The sequence below is a fragment of the Mustela lutreola genome, chromosome X (genome assembly GCF_030435805.1).
Source record: "Mustela lutreola isolate mMusLut2 chromosome X, mMusLut2.pri, whole genome shotgun sequence".
NCBI lineage: Eukaryota > Metazoa > Chordata > Mammalia > Carnivora > Mustelidae > Mustela > Mustela lutreola.
In genome coordinates, this window is record NC_081308.1 from 87411283 (window position 1) to 87430635 (window position 19353).

Genomic DNA, 19353 nt, shown 5'->3' on the forward strand with positions numbered 1-19353 from the left:
TTATCTTTGTGTACGGTGTAAGAGAATGGTCAAGTTTCATTCTTCTACGTATAGCTGCCCAGTTTTTCCAGCACCATTTATTGAAGAGACGGTCTTTTATCCAGTGTATTTTTTTCCTGTTTTGTCGAAGATTATTTGACCATAGAGTTGAGGGTCCATATCTGGGCTCTCTACTCTGTTCCACTGGTCTGTGTGTCTGTTTTTATGCTAGTATTATGCTGTCTTGGTGATCACAGCTTTGTAATAAAGCTTGAAATCAGGTAACGTGATGCCCCCAGTTCTATTTTTGTTTTTCAACATTTCCTTAGCGATTTGGGGTCTCTTCTAATTCCATACAGATTTTAGGATTATTTACTCCAGCTCTTTGAAGAATACTGGTGGAATTTTGATTGGAATAGCATTAAAAGTATAGATTGCTCTAGGCAGTATAGACATTTTAACAATGTTTATTCTTCTGATCCAAGAGCATGGAATGGTCTTCCATCTTTTTGTGTCTTTTTCAATTTCTTTCATGAGTGCTCTGTAGTTCCTTGAGTACAGATCCTTTACCTCTTTGGTTAGATTTATTCCCAGGTACCTTATGGTTCTTGGTGCTATAGTAAATGGAATCGATTCTCTAATTTCCCTTTCTGTATTTTCATTATTAGTGTATAAGAAAGCCACTGATTTCTGTACATTGACTTTGTATCCTGCCACGTTGCTGAATTGCTGTATGAGTTCTAGTAGTTTGGGGGTGGAGTCTTCCGTGTTTTCCATATAAAGAATCATGTCATCTGCGAAGAGAGAGAGTTTGACTTCTTCATTACCAATTTGGGTACCTTTTATTTCCCTTTGTTGTCTGATTGCTGTTGCTAGGACTTCTAATACTATGTTGAACAGGAGTGGTGAGAGTGGGCATCCTTGTCGTGTTCCTGATCTCAAAGGGAAGGACGGAAGCTTTTTCCCATTGAGGATGATATTTGCTGTGAGTCTTTCATAGATAGATTTGATGAAGTTCAGGGATGTTCCCTCTATCCCTATACTTTGAAGCGTTTTAATCAGGAACGGATGCTGGATTTTGTCAAATGCTTTTTCTGCATCAATTGAGAGGACCATGTGGTTCTTCTCTCTTCTCTTATTAATTTGTTCTATCACCTTGATTGATTTGTGAATGTTGAACCATCCTTGTAGCCCAAGGATGAATCCCACCTGGTCATGGTGGATAATCTTTTTAATGTGCTGTTGGATCCTGTTTGCTAGGATCTTGTTGAGAATCTTAGCATCCAAATTCATCAGTGATATTGGTCTGAAATTCTCCTTTTTGGTAGGGTCTTTGGCTGGTTTGGGGATCAGGGTAATGCTGGCTTCATAGAAAGAGTCTGGAAGTTTTCCTTCTGCTTCAATTTTTTGAAACAGCTTCAGGAGAATAGGTGTTATGTCTTCTTTGAAAGTTTGGTAGAATTCTCCGGGGAATCCTTCAGGTCCTGGGCTCTTGTATTTTGGGAGGTTTTTGATCACTGCTTCAGTCTCATTACTAGATACTGGCCTATTCAGGTTGTCAATTTCTTCCTGGTTCAATTTTGGGAGTTTATAGTTTTCCAGGAATGCATCCATTTCATCTAGGTTGCTTAGCTTATTGGCATATAACTGTTGATAATGACTTCTGATGATTGTTTCTACTTCCTTGGTGTTAGTTGTGATCTCTCCCTTTTCATTCATAATTTTATGTATTTGAGCTTTCTCTCTTTTCTTTTGGATTCGTGTCACCAATGGTTTATCGATCTTATTGATTCTTTCAAAAAACCAGCTTCTAGTTTCATTGATACGTTCTACTGTATCTCTGGTTTCTACCTTATTGATCTCAGCTCTAATCTTGATTATTTCCCTCCTTATGTGTGGAGTTGGTTTGATTTGTTGTTGATTCTCCAGTTCTTTAAGGTGTAGAGACAGCTGCTGTGTTCTGGATTTTTCAATTTTTTTGAGGGAGGCTTGGATGGCTATGTATTTCCCCCTTAGGACCGCCTTTGCTGTATCCCAGAGGTTTTGGATTGAAGTGTCTTCATTGTCATTGGTTTCCATGAATTGTTTCAGTTCTTCCTTGATCTCCTGGTTGATCCAAGCATTCTTAAGCAAGGTGGTCTTTAGCTTCCAGGTGTTTGGGTTCCTTGGGAACTTTTCCTTGTGATTGAGCTCCAGTTTCAAAGCATTGTGATCTGAGAATGTGCAGGGAATAATCTCAGTCTTTTGGTATCGGTTGAGTCCTGATTTGTGACCCAGTATGTGGTCTATTTTGGAGAAAGTTCCATGTGCACTTGAGAAGAATGAGTATTCTGTTGTTTTAGGGTGGAATGTTCTGTATCTATTATGAGGTCCATCTGGTCCAATGTGTCATTCAATGCTCTTGTTTCTTTATTGATTTTCTGCTTTGGTGATCTGTCTATTTCTGAGAGAGGCATGTTAAGATCTCCAACGATTAGTGTATTTATATCAATATGACTCTTTATCTTGATTAACAGTTTTCTTATGTAATTGGCTGTTCCCATAGTGGGGGCATAGATATTTACAATTGTTAAATCATCTTGGTGGGTAGTCCCTTTAAGAATGATGTAGTGTCTTTCTGGATCTCTGACTACAGTCTTTTGTTTAAAATCTAATTTGTCTGATATGAGAATTGCTACCCCAGCCTTTTTTTGAGGCCCATTGGCATGAAAGATGCTTCTGCATCCCTTCACTTTCAGTCTGGGTTTATCTTTATGTTCAAAATGGGTCTCTTGTAGACAACATATGGATGGTTCCTGTCGTTTTATCCAGTTTGCAGCCGTCTGCCATTTTATGGGCGCATTTCGGCCATTCACATTGAGGGTGATTATTGATAGATACGTTTTTATTGACATCGTGTTATCTTTGAAGTCTTTCTTTCTGTAGATTGTCTCTATATTTCTGTTCAATGCTATTCTTGGGCTTTTTCCTCCTTTAAAGAAACCCCATTAATATTTCCTGCAGTATCGGCTTGGTGGTTGCATAGTCTTTTAAGCCTTTCTGGTCCTGGAAACTCTTTATCTCCATCCATTTTGAATGTCAGTCTTGCTGGATAAAGTATTCTTGGCTGCGTGTTCTTCTCATTCAGTGCCGTGAATATATCTTGCCAGCCCTTTCTGGCTTGCCAGGTCTCTGTGGACAGGTCTGACGTTATTCTGATGGGCTTTCCTCTGTGCGTAAGGATCTTCTTTGTCCTAGCTGCTTTCAAGAGGTTCTGCCTACAATTATAATTCTTCATTCTTACTATTAGGTGTCTCGAGGACTTTCGAGAATCTGTAATCTTGGGGGGAAACCTTTAGGCCTCTAGTACATAAACGCTGGTTCCATTCACGAGATTTGGAAAATTTTCTTGAAGAACTTGTTCCACTATATCTTCTAGACTTCTTTCTTTCTCCTCCCCTTCAGGGATTCCAATAATTCTGACATTGGAACGTTTCATGGCATCATTTATTTCCCTGATTCTGTTTTCGTGGCTTCTAAGCTGTTTGTTTCAGGCTTCCTCCTGATCCTTTCTCTCTATCTGTTTGTCCTCCAGATCACTAATTCTGTCTTCTGTCTCAGTTACTCTAGTTTTGAGAGAATTTAGATTTGATTGGAACTCATTGAGAGCATTGTGAAGCTCATCCCTGGTAGCTTTCAGCTCTTCCCTAATATTGAAAACATGATCTGGTCGTTTTCAGTTAGGCCCTAATCGATTCCGTTTGGTCCCCCATGGCTTTCTCCAACCTAGCTATTGCTTGGATAATTGTTAGCCTGAATTCTCTTTCCGACATATTGTCTATGTTGATAGCCATTAGCTCTGTTGCAGAAGGTCCATCCTCTGTACTTTTCTTCTGTTGGGCATTCCTCCTCCTAGTCATTTTGGTGAGAGATGGCTGAATGGGTGTAGCTGGGTGTATTGACTGTGGTGCAGTCAAGGTGCACCCTGGAATGCTTCTGAGCAATCAGGGTTCCCCACCCAAATGAGTGGAAAAAGTAAAGGAAAAGAAAAAAGAGAGAGAGGGAGAGAGACAGGAAAGAAAGTAAGATAAAAGAGAAGGTTTAGCCCAAATGGGCCCCCAGGTAAGATTTATGAAGTATACAAACATACACAGACAAACAAAAAGACTGATAAAAGTATATGACAAGAGAAAAAAATATATATATATAAATATGCATATATATGCAAATAAAGGAAGAACCCTGAGTGTAAGATTTATATACTATCAAGACAAACACAAAAACACAGAATTACTGGTGGAAGAAAAAGATGGGAGAGTGGTTGTAAATTCTCAGTGTGGGTGAGGAAGGTTGTTTTGATTCTTCCTGGATATATCTTGATATTTTTGTTAAAGGACTCAACTTTCCTAAGATAAGGGGGGATTAGGAATTGGTTTACCTATAGGGGTGGCATTGATTGGGGAAAGGGGATTACCTTGAAGTTTAACTCTATATGAATATTAGAAAATAAAAATTAAAGGAATAAACTAAACTAAACTAAAATTAAAAAAAGAAATTTAAAAAATAGAAATGCAAAAGGAAAACACAGGTGTATGAATCAAAAAGTTCAGGTTAGAAGGTTATTATGGAATTTGATGAACTGGACATCTCACTGTGACAGTAAATAGGTTAAAAAATTATCTATATAATAATAAAAAATTAACTATGTAAAAAAATGAGCCAGAATAGTGGGATCGAATTAATAATAAAAATTGCCCTATGAAGTAGTGGTGGTTGTTCTCTTGTTGTCTTTTTTTTTTTTTTTTTTCCTTTCCCGGTTGGTTTTCTGGGGGAGGGGCCTGCCACGTGGGTTTTCAGTCCCTGAAGTTCTCTCAGTTAAGTCCTCCCTCCCCCCTCAAGGGGGTGGGCTCTGAGGAAACTGGTTTTTTCAGGCTTTTGTTCTCTGGAGGTTTTTATATTTGTTCACTTTTGTTTTTCTCTCTCGCCTTGACCGCTTTTGATGGTTTTTGTAGGTTTAGAGGAAAGCAAACTGCACCCTGACCTCCCTCTCAGAGAGAAGCCTCAGTCTGGCTGCAGAGCCCAAATAAATCCCCCCTTGGCCGCTGGCAGAGCAGGTTCCCAGTCATGGTCCCTGGGTACTCAGGATTTTTTGCTTGTACCTAAATCCATGGCAGTGGCGGCTGTCTGGGCAGCTCCAGACTGCCAGAGAAGTTCCAAGCAGCGATCACACACTGAGATTTTCCCACTGGCCTGGCCTGGGAGTGCCTGGTCTTTCTGGTTGGAGAGCACCTGGCTGGAGTTTGTGTGCACCTCTCTCAGGGGAGGGGTTGGGGCACGACTTGGACTCTGATGGCACAGCAGGGCACTTGGGTGGGGACTGCAAAAAGGCTGTGCTTCTGTTTGCTGGCGAGGCTCCCAGCCCCTCATGGGAGCCGGGCACCACGCATTCTCAGGGGCGCTGTTGGTTCAGGGACAGAGACCTGGTTTCTCTGCTGCACTCTCTCTGGCTCTGCGCCAGGGGTGGCTGTCCTGGGTCTGGGGACTTAAGCCCCAACCCTAACACCCGATTCCCGCAATCCCTGCCCATCCTTTGCTTTTTGAGTGCTTTCTACCAGACTCCTGAGTTAATGCTGGTCACCAGGCGCAGGGCACTTTCATATTGGGATATTACTTTCCCACAGGTCGCCTCTGGTGGCTCCCTCCCCCTTTTGTTTATCTTCCGATATCAGTCCGACTTTCCCACTCCGCTTTACCTGCCCACTGGCGTCTTCTGCTCCAGTAGAGATCCAGACGTGTATGATTCTGATCTCAGGCTGATTTCGTGGGTGTTTGGAGATCTTTGGAAGGTAATCAGTTCACTTTAGGGTGCAGGTTGAAAGGGCGCCTCCTCCTACTTCCCCGCCATCTTCTAACCCTTTGAGATAGTTTTAAATCAACAGATTAAATAGAACTAACATCTTAACAGTGTTGAATCATCTGACCCATAAACAAAATATATCTACTTATTTTGGTTTCCTTTAATTTCTCTCAGCATTTTGTACTTATGTAACATACTTCTTGGTATATTCTTTCATATTCATATTTTTCTGTGAAAATTGATGTATCCCCATATATATCTTTATGCCTCTTTGAATATTTCTGTATGAGAAATTCCTTTAAGTGGAATGCCTTTGTCAAAGATCGTGAATGGCAATGCTCTCCAGCCAAACACCACCAGGAATATGCCTGTATTTGAACAAGCATGGTTGCAAAGAGAAAAAACATGTCCCATGGCAAATCATGTGATACTTCAATAAGAGGGTTTTAGAAATGAATTATCACAAGATCAGGACTTGTGTTGGTGACTTAGGGGAGGGTTTGAGGAAGTGTGGCTTTGTTGTAGTTTGGAAGTTGTCAGGAAGCATGAGTACATGAAGCATGATCTGCTATCTAAATAAATATTACTTTACAAATGGGGAAGACTAGGCCAGGGTTACAATTGTGATAGGTAAAGAAGCAGAAGTCACTCATATTAGCCAGAATAAGGGGGGAGGATCTTTGGTTATTTTTGTGAATTGGACGATGTCTCCCAGTATTCATACATGATTACATAGTGGTGTTGTTTTACTCTTGAGACATCACAGTCATAGAGTGACTTTATCTGATATTAATGTTCTGTGAAGTTGTTTATATACAATAAGAGAATACCAAGGCCTTGCTGTGAGTGCCAGGCCAGCTCCTAGATGTCAGGGGCTGCATTTCTTCTCATGGATATTTACAAATGTTGACATACTGGCCAACTGACTTCTAAAATATATCCACTCAATCTATGGAGCAAGAATATCTCTTTCTTCATATACTTGTCAGAAATTATCAATATTATCAGTCTTTGCTACTCTAAGGGGCAAAAGAAAAAGAAACCTCTCTCTGTCATTTTTATAACATTTTAAAGTTTACATAATATTCCATATTATGAATGTGACAATTGAATCACACCTCTGTATTCTGTTGGGTTAATACTAGAGATATGAGGATGGACCCTTACCTAGTGAGAAGGGAGTGGAGTATATATATGTATATATCACTTTCCCTGTCTTACTTATGCCCCCCTCATTGCCACTCTTCCCCAGTGATCTTCAGATTCAGGCCCTCACAAGTACCATCGACTGAGAACCGGAAAAAGTATATCGCTTTACACTCTGTGAACTAAATTGAAAAGAGAAGAGTGAAGAGTTTAGCTATGCTGACATTATTTTACCGAATTTTGTCCTGAATTGTGTTACGGACCCACACTCAGGCAACAGCAGCAATCAGTAGACTAGCATGTGATATGTACACACAAGTAAAGCTCAGGAAAGAATAGGTATTATTAATGAAAGAAGCACAAGCTTTGCAGTAAGCAAAACTGCTTTCAAGTCACAGCTATGTAAATATTATATAATTAATTGTATTTTACGTACTTTAAAGAGATTGGTCATTCTTAGATAAACTTCAGAACAGCATCATAATTAATCATGAGTTTATAAAAGTCTTCAGTAAATCAACTTGCAGGTTTTGCTTTAAAAGGTCATGGGGCCACCGTAGCTTACTCTGGACAACTACTCAAGAGTTATGTACCATGTCAGCAAATGTCTGAAAGAAGCTCTGGCTATTTATCTCCTAGAGGTGCCATGTTCCCCTCAATAGTCATTGCCAAGGTTTCCTTAAAGGAGAGAACAGTAGAAACATGCCAACTGTTTGTGTGTGTTGAGTACCTCATTTAACAAACTAAACTTGGCTGTCATAGTCTTATTACCCAAAATAAAACAGAGTATAAAAATCCTGAGGTATTTTTTCCTTCTCCAGAAATTGTTAATTGTCCATGTGGGAAGGGGAGACTTGCTACTCTACTCCCCACACCCCAGTTAAGTACTTGTGGAAACCTCTAAAATATGTCAAGGAATGAAAAATACCATATGATTTCATGCATATATAGAATTTAAGAAATGAGACAAATCAAAAAAAGGAAGAAAAAAACCAATCTTAAATACAGAGAACAAGCTCGTGGTTGCCAGAGGAGAGAGGGTATAGTGGTGATGAGCGAAATGGATAAAGGGGGGTAAGAGTATACTTATCATGATGAGCACTGAGTTATGTATAAAATTACTGAATCATATTGTACACCTGAAACTAATATAACACTATGTTAATTACACTTCAATAAAAAGTATTTTAAAGGTAGAGGGAGACAATGTGGTGGAAGAGTAGGGGATCTCATTTCATCTGGCCCCTTGAATTTAGCTCATGGGGGAAAATGAGAGCTTTTCCCCTAAGGTTCGAACAGGATAAGGATGTCTACTCTTACCCCTGTTGTGAGAGTACTAGAACTCCTATCCTCAGCAATCAGAAAACAAAAAGAAATAAAAGACATCCAAAAAGGAAAGGAGGAAATCAAACTTTCAGTCTTCACAGATGATATGACACTCTGTATAGAAAACCCAAAAGACTCTACCCCAAAATTGCTGGAACTCCTATAGGAATTCAGCAACCTGGCAGAATATAAAATCAATGCAAGGAACTCAGTTGCATTTCTTTTTTTTTAATGTCTTTTCTTTTGTCCTGCTTGTTTATCTTTTTAATTTTTATGATTTAGTCCCTCTGATGTGTTTATTTTTTCTTAACTTAAATTCAATTAACATTTAATGTATTATTTGTTTCAGGAGTACAGGTCTGTGATTGATCAGTTTTATACCCAGTGCTCATTGCAACACATACCTTCCCCAATGTCCATCACCCCGTTACCCCACCCCCAACCCCCTCGTCCAGCAACCCATAAGAGATTCTTAATCTCAGTTGCGTTTCTATTTACTAACAATGAGGCAGAAGAAAGAGAAAATAAGGAATCAAATCCATTTACAATTGCATCGAAAACCATAAGATACCTAGGAATAAACCTAACCAAATGGTCTGTACTCCAAAAACTACAGAACACCTATGAAAGAAATTGAGGAAGACACAAAAAGATGGAAAGGGGTGCATGGGTGGCTCAGTTCGTTAAGTGACTCCCTTTGTTTCAGGTCATGGTCCTGGATTCCCAGGATCAAGTCCCACATCAGGCTCCCTGCTGAGTGGGGAGTCTGCTTCTCCCTCTGACCCTCCTCCCTCTCATGCTGTCTCCCTCTCTCCCTCTCTCATTTTCTCTCTCAAATAAATGAATTTAAAAAGGTGGAAAAACATTCTGTGCTCATGGATTAGGAGAATAAATATCATTAAAATGTCTATGCTGGGGCGCCTGGGTGGCTCAATGGGTTAAGCCTCTGCCTTCGGCTCAGGTTATAATCTCAGCGTCCTGGGATTGAGCCCCACATCGGGCTCTCTGCTCAGCGGGGAGCCTGCTTCCCTCTCTCTCTGCCTGCCTCTCTGCCTACTTGTGATCTCTCTGTCAAATAAATAAATAAAATATTTTAAAAAAATGTCTGTGCTACCCAGAGCAATCTACACATTCAATGCCATCCCTAGAAAAAACTAAAAGTGGATGAAAGACCTAAATGTGAGACAGGAATCCATCAAAATCCTGGAGGAGAACTGGGTAGCAACCTTTTTGACACTGGCTGCAACAATTTATTGCTTGACATGTCTCCAAAGGCAAGGGAAGCAAATGGAAAAATGAATTATTGGGACTTCATCAAGATAAAAAGCTTCTTGTTAATTTTGGCCATTCTAACTGGTGTAAGGTGATATCTCAATGTGGTTTTCATTTGAATCTCCCTGAGGGCTAGTGATGATGAACTTTTTTTTCATGTGTCTGATAGCCATTTGTATGTCTTCATTGGAGAAGTCTCTGTTCATATCTTCTGCCCATTTTTGTATATGATTGCCTGTTTTGTGTGTGTTGAGTTTGAGGAGTTCATTATAGATCCTGGATATCAACCTTTTGTCTGTACTGTCATTTGCAAATATCTTCTCCCATTCCGTGGGTTGCCTCTTTGTTTTTTTGACTGTTTCCTTTGCTGTGCAGAAGCTTTTGATTTTGATGAAGTCCCAAAAGTTTATTTTCGCTTTTAGTTAGAATGGCCAAAATTAACAAGACAGGAAACAACATGTGTTGGAGGGGATGCAGAGAAAGGGGAACCCTCTTACACTGTTGGTGGGAATGCAGGTTGGTGCAGCCTCTTTGGAGAACAGTGTGGAGATTCCTCAAGAAATTAAAAATAGAAATTCCCTGTGACCCTGCAATTGCACTCCTGGGTATTTACCCCAAAGATACAGATGTAGTGAAAAGAAGGGCCATCTGTACCCCAATGTGTATAGCAACAATGGCCACGGTCGCCAAACTATGGAAAGAACCAAGATGCCCTTCATCGGACAAATGGATAAGGAAAATGTGGTCCATATACACCATGGAGTATTATGCCTCCATCAGAAAGGATGAATACCCAGCTTTTGTAGCAACTTGGACGGGACTGGAAGAGATTATGCTGAGTGAAATAAGTCAGGCAGAGAGAGTCAATTATCCTATGGTTTCACTTATTTGTGGAGCATAACAAATAGCATGGAGGACATGGGGAGTTAGAGAGGAGAAGTGAGTTGGGGTAAATTGGAAGGGGAGGTGAATCATGAGAGACTATGGACTCTGAAAAACAATCTGAGGGGTTTGAAGTGGCGGGGGGTGGGAGGTTGGGGTACCAGGTGGTGGGTATTATAGAGGGCACAGATTGCATGGAGCACTGGGTGTGGTGAAAAAATAATACTGTTATGCTGAAAATAAATAAATTTAATTAATAATAAAAAAAAATGGACATTGGGGAGGGTATGTGCTTTGGTGAGTGCTGTGAAGTGTGTAAACCTGGTGATTCACAGACATGTACCCCTGAGGATAAAAATATATGTTTATAAAAAATAAAAAATTAAAAAAAAAAAAAGATAAAAAGCTTCTGCACAGCAAAGGAACCAGTCAAGAAAAGTAAAAGGCAACCTTTGGAATGGGAGCACATATTTGCAAATGACATATCAGATAAAGGGCTAGTATCTGAGATCTATAATGAACTTAACACATTCTACACCTCCCCAAAACCAAACAATCTAATCAAGAAATGAGCAGAAGACATGAACAGACATTTCTCCAATGAAGACATACAGATGGCCAACAGACAGCATGAAAAAATGCTCAACATCACTTGGCATGGTGGAAATACAAATCAAAACCACACGGAGATATCACCTAACACCAGTCAGAATGGCTAAAATTAACAAATCAGGAAACAACAAATGTTGGCAAGGATGTGGAGGAAGAGGAACCCTTTTGTACTCTTGAGGGGAATGCAAGCTGTAACAGTTCATTTCTTGGTACTGGTGTACCATACAATCTTGATGATTACAGCTTTGTGATATAGCTTGAAGTTTGACATTGCGATGCCACCAGCTTTGCTTTTCTTTTTCAACATCCTCTGGCTATTTGGAATCTTCTCTGGTTCCATAACAAGTTTTAGGATTATTTGTTCCAGGTCTGTGGAGAATGTTGATGGAATTTTGATAAGGATTTCATTGAATGTGTAGATTGCTCTGGGTAGTGTGGACATTTTAACAATATTTATTCTTCCAATCCATGAGTATGAAATGCTTTCCCATCTTTTTGTGTTTTCCTTAATTTCTTTCCTAGGTGTTCTGTAGCTTTTAGAATACAGATCCTTTCCCTCTTTAGTTAGGTTTTTTCCCAGGTATCTTATGGTTTTGGTGCAATTGTAAATTATCTCACTTAAGAATATGAAGAATTAATCTTTGTTTTTCAGAACCATCTTGATTCTATATAATGACATTATGATATGGGATTGGTTATCTCCCTTCACAAACATCAAAATGTAAGTGCACATGAACTGTCTTTTACAATGGTCCCCATGGAAAGCCATACACTTATGCTATGATTTGAAACATTGGAACTGCCTTCAGAACCAGTTTCTGAGTCACACAAGGACACCAGGAACGTTATTGTATGCCCGTGGCTATACACTGAATATTTCTTTTCTCTGAATCAGAGCTTCCCATTCTTTATCATGTCATGGTACACATAGAAAATGATATTTGTGCTGGGATAAACAGAACCATCTATTTTCCATTAAAGACATCACTACCAGTTATTCTAATGGCCCCATTCCCTACTTCAATCACTTCAAGCACTGAGGGTAGAAGTATCTCTGGCACTCCTGTAACCCATTCCCAGCATACTAGGTAGGATACTTTACCCCCAAACAGTGGTTTTCAAACCACTTCTTCATTACCTGAAAATGCCTCAGAAGGCACTGCAGAGGTTCAGGGGGAGGGCGATTGGGTTGGATCTGTATGTGTGTGCCATACATATAGCAGCTGCACTTTGGGGTTATGAGGAAGAATGTGTTTGGGAAGAGTTTCCCCAGTTAAATTTTTTTGTAATCACTTCTATAGATATCCATCCATCTGGCTTTTAAAGGAAGCTGGCATCTGATGGTTGAATTGCCTTTCTGCATATTTGTAACACTGATTGTTAGTGTCTACTATGTTTTTTCAGTAGTAATTTTTTTTCATATTAACCAAAAGATTCCCCAGTGTTTAGGCTTTACATAATTTGTCAAAGGCTCTATATAATATGTTCAAATACATAGTCTGAGAAGTTACATAAATTCCACTTTTGCATAAGTATGTCACACACAAGGCAGAAGAATAAGGTAGTAGGGATCTATTTATTTGTAAGAGCAGAGCAAGAGAGAGAGCACAAGCTGGGGTGGAGGAGCAGAGGGAGTGGAAGAAGCAGACTCCCCTCTGAACAAGTAACCCAATGTGGGGCTCAGTCCCTGGGCCCCAGGATTATGTCCTGAGCCAAAGGCAGATGCCTAACTGACTGGGCCACCCAGACACCCCAAGTAGGAGTTTTGAATACAAATATAAAATTCATTATTTTCTGCATTTTTAATGCCATCCTTTTCATTTCTCTTGCCTTATTTTCTTTCATTCAAAACCAGAGTCCTGGACTGTATACACACTCATTAGTGCAGGTGTTTTTCTATGAAAGTTTCTAGATGTAGAATTTGAAGGTATGAAAAAAATATTTTTCATTTTTGTTGAAGGTATAGAATAGTTATTCTCAAACCTGGTTGCATTATAATCATATAGACAGCTTTTAGAAAATACTAATGCTCAAGTTCCTGCTCCCAGAGCTGCTGATTTAATGGTCTGGAGAGGAACATGGGCCTTGATAATTTTAAAAAGCTTCCTGGGTGATTCTAATGTGCAGTCAAATTTGAAAATTACTGTTGCTGAGAATCAGGCAATTTCATATACTATTGGAGGTAGAAGGGGATGATTTGGCATAATTCCTTTTAGTGGTCATTTGGCAACGTCTATTAAAATATAAATGATCATAATTTTGAATGATAATAAACATATATCCAACAAATATTTACAAAAGTGAACAAAGACTTGTATAAATATGTTAATTGCAACATTATTTATAACTAAAAAAACTAGAAATATTCCAAATATCCAAAAATAGATTAGTTAAATAATTTACAATATTTCCACAACATTAAATTTGTGCATCATTAAAAAATATCAGAGAGATCTGTATTTATTAAAGCATGATCTTATTTTTGAAAAATAGTAGTTTATTTGCAAAGAGAAAAACTGGAATGACATACCAAAAAGCTAACTGATTATAGCTGGAAGGACTCAAGTGTTTTATTATTTTTTCCTTATTTATAATTTTGTTAGGTAAGCAAATACTACTTGTGTAGTAAAAACTATAAAGTTAAGGAGAAGATCTGATAAGGAAGAATTTATTATACAAACAGATGAACATATATCCACTAAAAAAATCATTAAATAGTACTTCTCCAGTGATTAATTATTGGAGCAAGATGCATAGTCAAATTTCAAGCACCCATGTTAGTCTAGGAATTGCAAAAATGTCAGTAATCAGAAGGTATAAATCAGAGCTAATGCCTGCAGTAATCCCCAAAGTAAATCAGATATTTAAAGAAGCCAGAAGCTTCCCCCATTAAGGTGATTAAGGCAGGATAATCTCCCAAGGTGTTGGGAGGCTAACAGGAGTATGTACATTCACAAAACAGCCAGAAATCAAGAAATCTGATAAACACAAACTCTGTAAGTAAATAATGGAAAGAGAAAAGCTGTTTGTTCTTTGGAGGAATTGGTCATTGGAAGTGGAAATTCATAGATGGTTGTTGCATACATTATTGGCAATGCAAAGAATCATTTTACATTCAGACATCAGACTTTCTGCAAAAGTGACCATATCAAATAAATTTTGTCAGAAGAAAAACATTTAAAAATTACCATGTTTTATCTTTATTTAACCAGCCACAGAAACGATTGGTTGTTAAATGTTTTATCTTTTTTATTAAGTTGTACCTCCCTAAACAGTTGTGATTTTCTGTGATTGGAAGAAAAAGTAACTAACGAAGACATCTCTTCCTTCCCCCAAAACTGACATTCTCTACACTCTTTGGTTAAGGCAATAAAACAGTTTCAGTATCAAGGGGCATAACTGATTATTACTTGGCATAACACCCTCACTACCACCTACAATTCTACAGTGAAAAAAACTAGGCACTTTTTTTACTGAGTGTTCCTTTACTACATGAATAAAGGAAAGGATATATGAAGTATGAGGCCCTAGATATTGAAAGAACAATTTCCCAACTTTTTTCCTTTTTTAAAAAATTTAAATTCAATTAATTAACATATAATGTATTATTTGTTTGAGGGGTAAAGGTCTGTGATTCATCAATCTTATATAATACCCAGTGCTCATTAAAACACATAACCTCCCCAATGTCCATTAATTCCTCATCTTTAAAATGTAAATTGAAGGGGTGCCTGGGTGGCTCAGTTGGTTAAGCATCCAACTCTTGATTTCAGCTCAGGTCATGATCTCGGTTGTGAAATCGAGCCCTGTATCAGTCTCCATACTCAGCATGGAGTCTCCTTGAGATTCTTTTCCTTTGCCCCTCCCTCAGCTTCCCACTTCTCTCTCTCTTCCTCACAAATAAATAAATAAATATTTTAAAAAAAGTAAATTGAGAACTAAACATTAGTTCTTTGGACAGCCTTTGCCACCAAGAAGTGGAAAAAATGTCTCGAATAGAATGTATGGTCTTTGATATATTTCAAACTATAGTGGAAACAATGCATTGAATTTGAGCATGTTCCATCTTTAGTTATCATTTGTACACCTCATTACTAATCAGGAAAACTTCATGATTCAAATGAAACAACTCAAGGAAGTACTTCCCAAATGTTTTGTATGTATAGGCACAATAGAGGTTTTGTTTGCTTTTTAATTAAATATTTGCATCTTAGTGAATATATTATTTTAAATAATACTGTTATCATTTGACATTATAGTCTACATAATATGCTGTGAGGAAAGAAATATAACTTTATTTTCTTTTGAATGTTTAATAAAATAATTTAAAAATTCTTTACCATGTAATTTGAAAATGCTACTTTCAAAATAAATAAATTGATCTCTTTCTGGGCTTTCTATTCTATTTTACTAAATTACATATACTTGCATTCATTTGAATTATTCTAGCTTTGGAATTAGTTTAGAATAAAATAGAGCAAGCGTCTCTTCATTGTGCTTTTTCTGAATGACCACCAGGGCTATGTGGTATTATTAGTGTTTCTGAAGGAAGTAAGGAGGGGTGTAGTGACGTACTCAATGTTATAAGGTGAGAATGTGGTGAATATAGTCCTGGGACCCAGATTTTCTGCCTCTCATGGTGTTTTTTTCAGCAGAATCATTATTTTGCTTTGTTGTTTTGTAGGAATGTGTCTCTCTGTAATTTGAAGGATAGAAATTCTCTTGTTTCTCTGCTGCTGACCAAGAGGGTACAAAAACAGGAAGCAGGAATGTACACACATCTTTTACGTGGAAATGGATGATATTTTCATCCTTTTCCCAATTGTATTACCCTAATCATTCTACAACACAAAAATGGTGCCAAAATTTATATGTAATGTAAATGTATGCTTATTTCCTTCCTGATTCTGTAAAGTCCCTGATATATTGTTATCCTTATTTGATAGATGGAGAACCAAGACTTGACAAAGTTGAAAACCTTCAGAGGTTATATTGCTAATTAGTGACAGAGCCAGAACTCCCATATAATCTTGTCTAATTTCAGTGACTGTGCTCTTAACACTTCATCAATTCTTCCTTATACACAGCATTTTCCTGTGGTCCAGGTACTGGCCAGTTTAAACCTTAACTGATATGGTGCCTATGCTGAATTGTTAACATAGATACCCAAACAACAACCTAGGATAATGACAATACTGGTAATGTACTTATCTTTTTCACAATAGAACACAATCTGGTGGGCAAGTACCAGCAGTTGTAGCAATGAGCACAAAAACCAAGGTTGAGGGGAAGGCAGATTTGATTATCTTCCATGTGCCAGGCCCTATGCTAAGCACTCTGTATGGCATCTTATTTCACCATTTTCATCTATAATCCAGAAAGGAAACTATTTAAAAAATAAAGTCATTTACATAAGATTATGTAGCTATTAAGTTGCAGCTTAACTACTACATCATTATTTTCATGACCCTGAAACCTTTTATTACATTTATCATGTTATTTTTCACTGCTCTTTTGTCACTGGTGGGTGGTCAATAAATAGTTACTGGCTAATGAGTCACAAAAATGGGGAAATTAATTTGTTGTGCAAAGAATGTGCTAGATTTCAGATGCTACTGAACAAAATAGGAAGGTACCAGGGAGATGGCAGAGTAGGAGGAGCTTAACCTCACCCCATCTCATGCTTATAACTAGGTGCCACTCATACCCCAGTAAATAAACTGCAGAGCAATCCAAAGAAAGGCAGAACAAACTCCACAACTAAATGTAGAGAAGAAGCCATATCAGAAGGTTTAAGAAGGGCAGAAACTGGCCAGGAGCTACCTTCGGTAGGGAGGGAGCTGTAGTTGTACAGAAGGGAAAGCACCAGGAAGCCATGGGGAAAACAAATCCCCATATTGTCTGGCTTTGAAAGCCAGAGAGGCTGAATTCTGTGTTTGTATAACCAGCATGATTTAGAGCCTGGAGCTTTACAAGCCAGCTGACTTAGCACTGAGCTAGCCAGGAAAGCCAGTGATAGCTGTATTCCCATCCATAAAAATACAACAGTCCACAAAAACTCAACATAGAATCCACAGTTAGCACAATGCCTGGGACAAATGTGAGAGAGATATGTTTATAAGGGTTTAAGGGCAAGTTGGGGGACTTCTCCAGGAACAAAGGAGCTGACACACACCATTTTCCTACTCCCCCAAGTTTAAATGCAGAGCCACCTGCACGAGGCAGCACTACACAGACACTTGCTCCTCAACTGACTAGAAGTGTGCCCTGCCCATGAGTTCTCTTAAGGACTCACCCACTCCAAGCCTGCTGGTCTTGATGCCTTTATCCTGGGCTCAGTGCAGCTTTCTTTTTAACACTGGGTACACCGCACAGCCACTGCACCAACACACCAAGCCCTGAGCAGCCATCATGATTTGGGGAGTTCTGCCTAGGATCAGCATGAATTTTGCTAATGCAATGTGAACCATGCCCTGTACAGCTGCTGTACACCTGACCACCATCACTGTGGCTAATGCATGCCACAGCACTTCAAGGATTAAGCCTAGGACTAGCAGCTCCTGGCAAATTTTGCTAAAACCACCACCCTGTTCTCCAGCCCTCCTGTGGTCATGCCCTCTCAGAGTCAGGCCACATTTAGTCTTACTAACAGAGAGCAAGCACAGCCCTCAACAGACAGGGAGTCAGTGTGGAAGTCTGGGCTGAAAGGAAAAGTGACTCAGACACAATAGCAGGGCACAAGCAACACAAATAGGAGTCTCCCCTGAACTGCTAGGTTCTGATGAAAAGGGACACTGCACTGCAAGGCCCTACAGGATCTCTTTTTCAGAAACCCATTACTTTCAAATGCAGAAGACATAGCTGAGTTTTCTAACACAAAGAACAGACACAGATAGGTAGACAAAATGAGGAGACAGAGAAATATGAAAGAACACAAGAAAATCACAGCAAGAGATCTAAGAGAAACAGAAATGAGTAGTAGGCCTGATAGAGAATTTAAAGTAATGATTATAAAGTTACTTACTGGACTTCAGAAAAAGGTGAAAGACATCAGGGGTAAAAAAAAAATAACATATCAGGTTGCTGGGGGGAGGGGGGTTGGGAGAAGGGGGTGGGGTTGTGGACATTGGGGAGGGTATGTGCTTTGGTGAGTGCTGTGAAGTGTGTAAACCTGGCGATTCACAGACCTGTACCCCTGGGGATAAAAATATATGTTTATAAAAAATAAAAAATTTAAAAGAAAAATAAATAACATATCAGAGATGAAGAACTCAATAAATGAAATTAAAAATACAATAGATAGAATACATAGTAGGCTACAGGTAGCAGAGAAATGTATAAGTGACCTGGAGGTTAGATTAATGGAATGCAATCAAGCTGAACAGATAAGAGACAAACAAATACTGCATAATGAGAATAGACTTAGAGAACTCAATGACTCCGTTGGGCATAATAACATTCTCATCCTAGGGGTCCCAGAAGGAAAGAGAGAGAAAGGGGGCAGAATATGTATTTGAAGAAGTAATAGCTGAAAACTTCCTAAATCTGGGGAGAGAAACAGATATCCAGATTCAGGTCCAGAGATTCACCAACCATTTTAACCCAAGGAAGTCCATAGCAAGACACATAGTAATTAAAATGACAAAAAATAGTGATAAAGAATTTTAAAAGTTGCAAGAGAAAAAAATGACAGGTCTGTACCAAGAAAAACTCCATAAGGCTATCAGCGGATTTTTCAGTACAAATTTTGCAGACCAGAAGATAGTGTCCTTATATATTCAACATAATGAAAGGGAAGAATCTGCAGACAAGAATATTCTATCCAGCAAGGCTATCGTTCAGAATAGAAGGAAATATATAGATTTTCTCAGAGAAATAAAAACCAAACAAATTCATGATGACTAAACCAGCCCTACAAGAAATATTAAAGGGGACTCTGAATGGAAAGAAAAGACCATAAGGGAGACTATGAAAAGTAAAAACAACAATAAAGCAGTAAAAATAACTATTTCTGTAAAAATCAGTCAAGGGATTCATAAAATAAAAGGATGTAACATATGCAAAATATATGAAACATGGAGGGAGAGGAATAAAGAATGAGTTGAGGGTGCCTGGGTGGCTCAGTGGGTTAAGCCACTGCCTTCGGCTCAGGTCATGATCTCAGGGTCTGTGGATCGAGTCCCACATCGGGCTCTCTGCTCAGCAGGGAGCCTGCTTCCTCCTCTCTCTCTCTGCCTGCCTCTCTGCCTACTTGTGATCTCTCGCTGTCAAATAAATAAATAAAATCTTTAAAAAAAAAA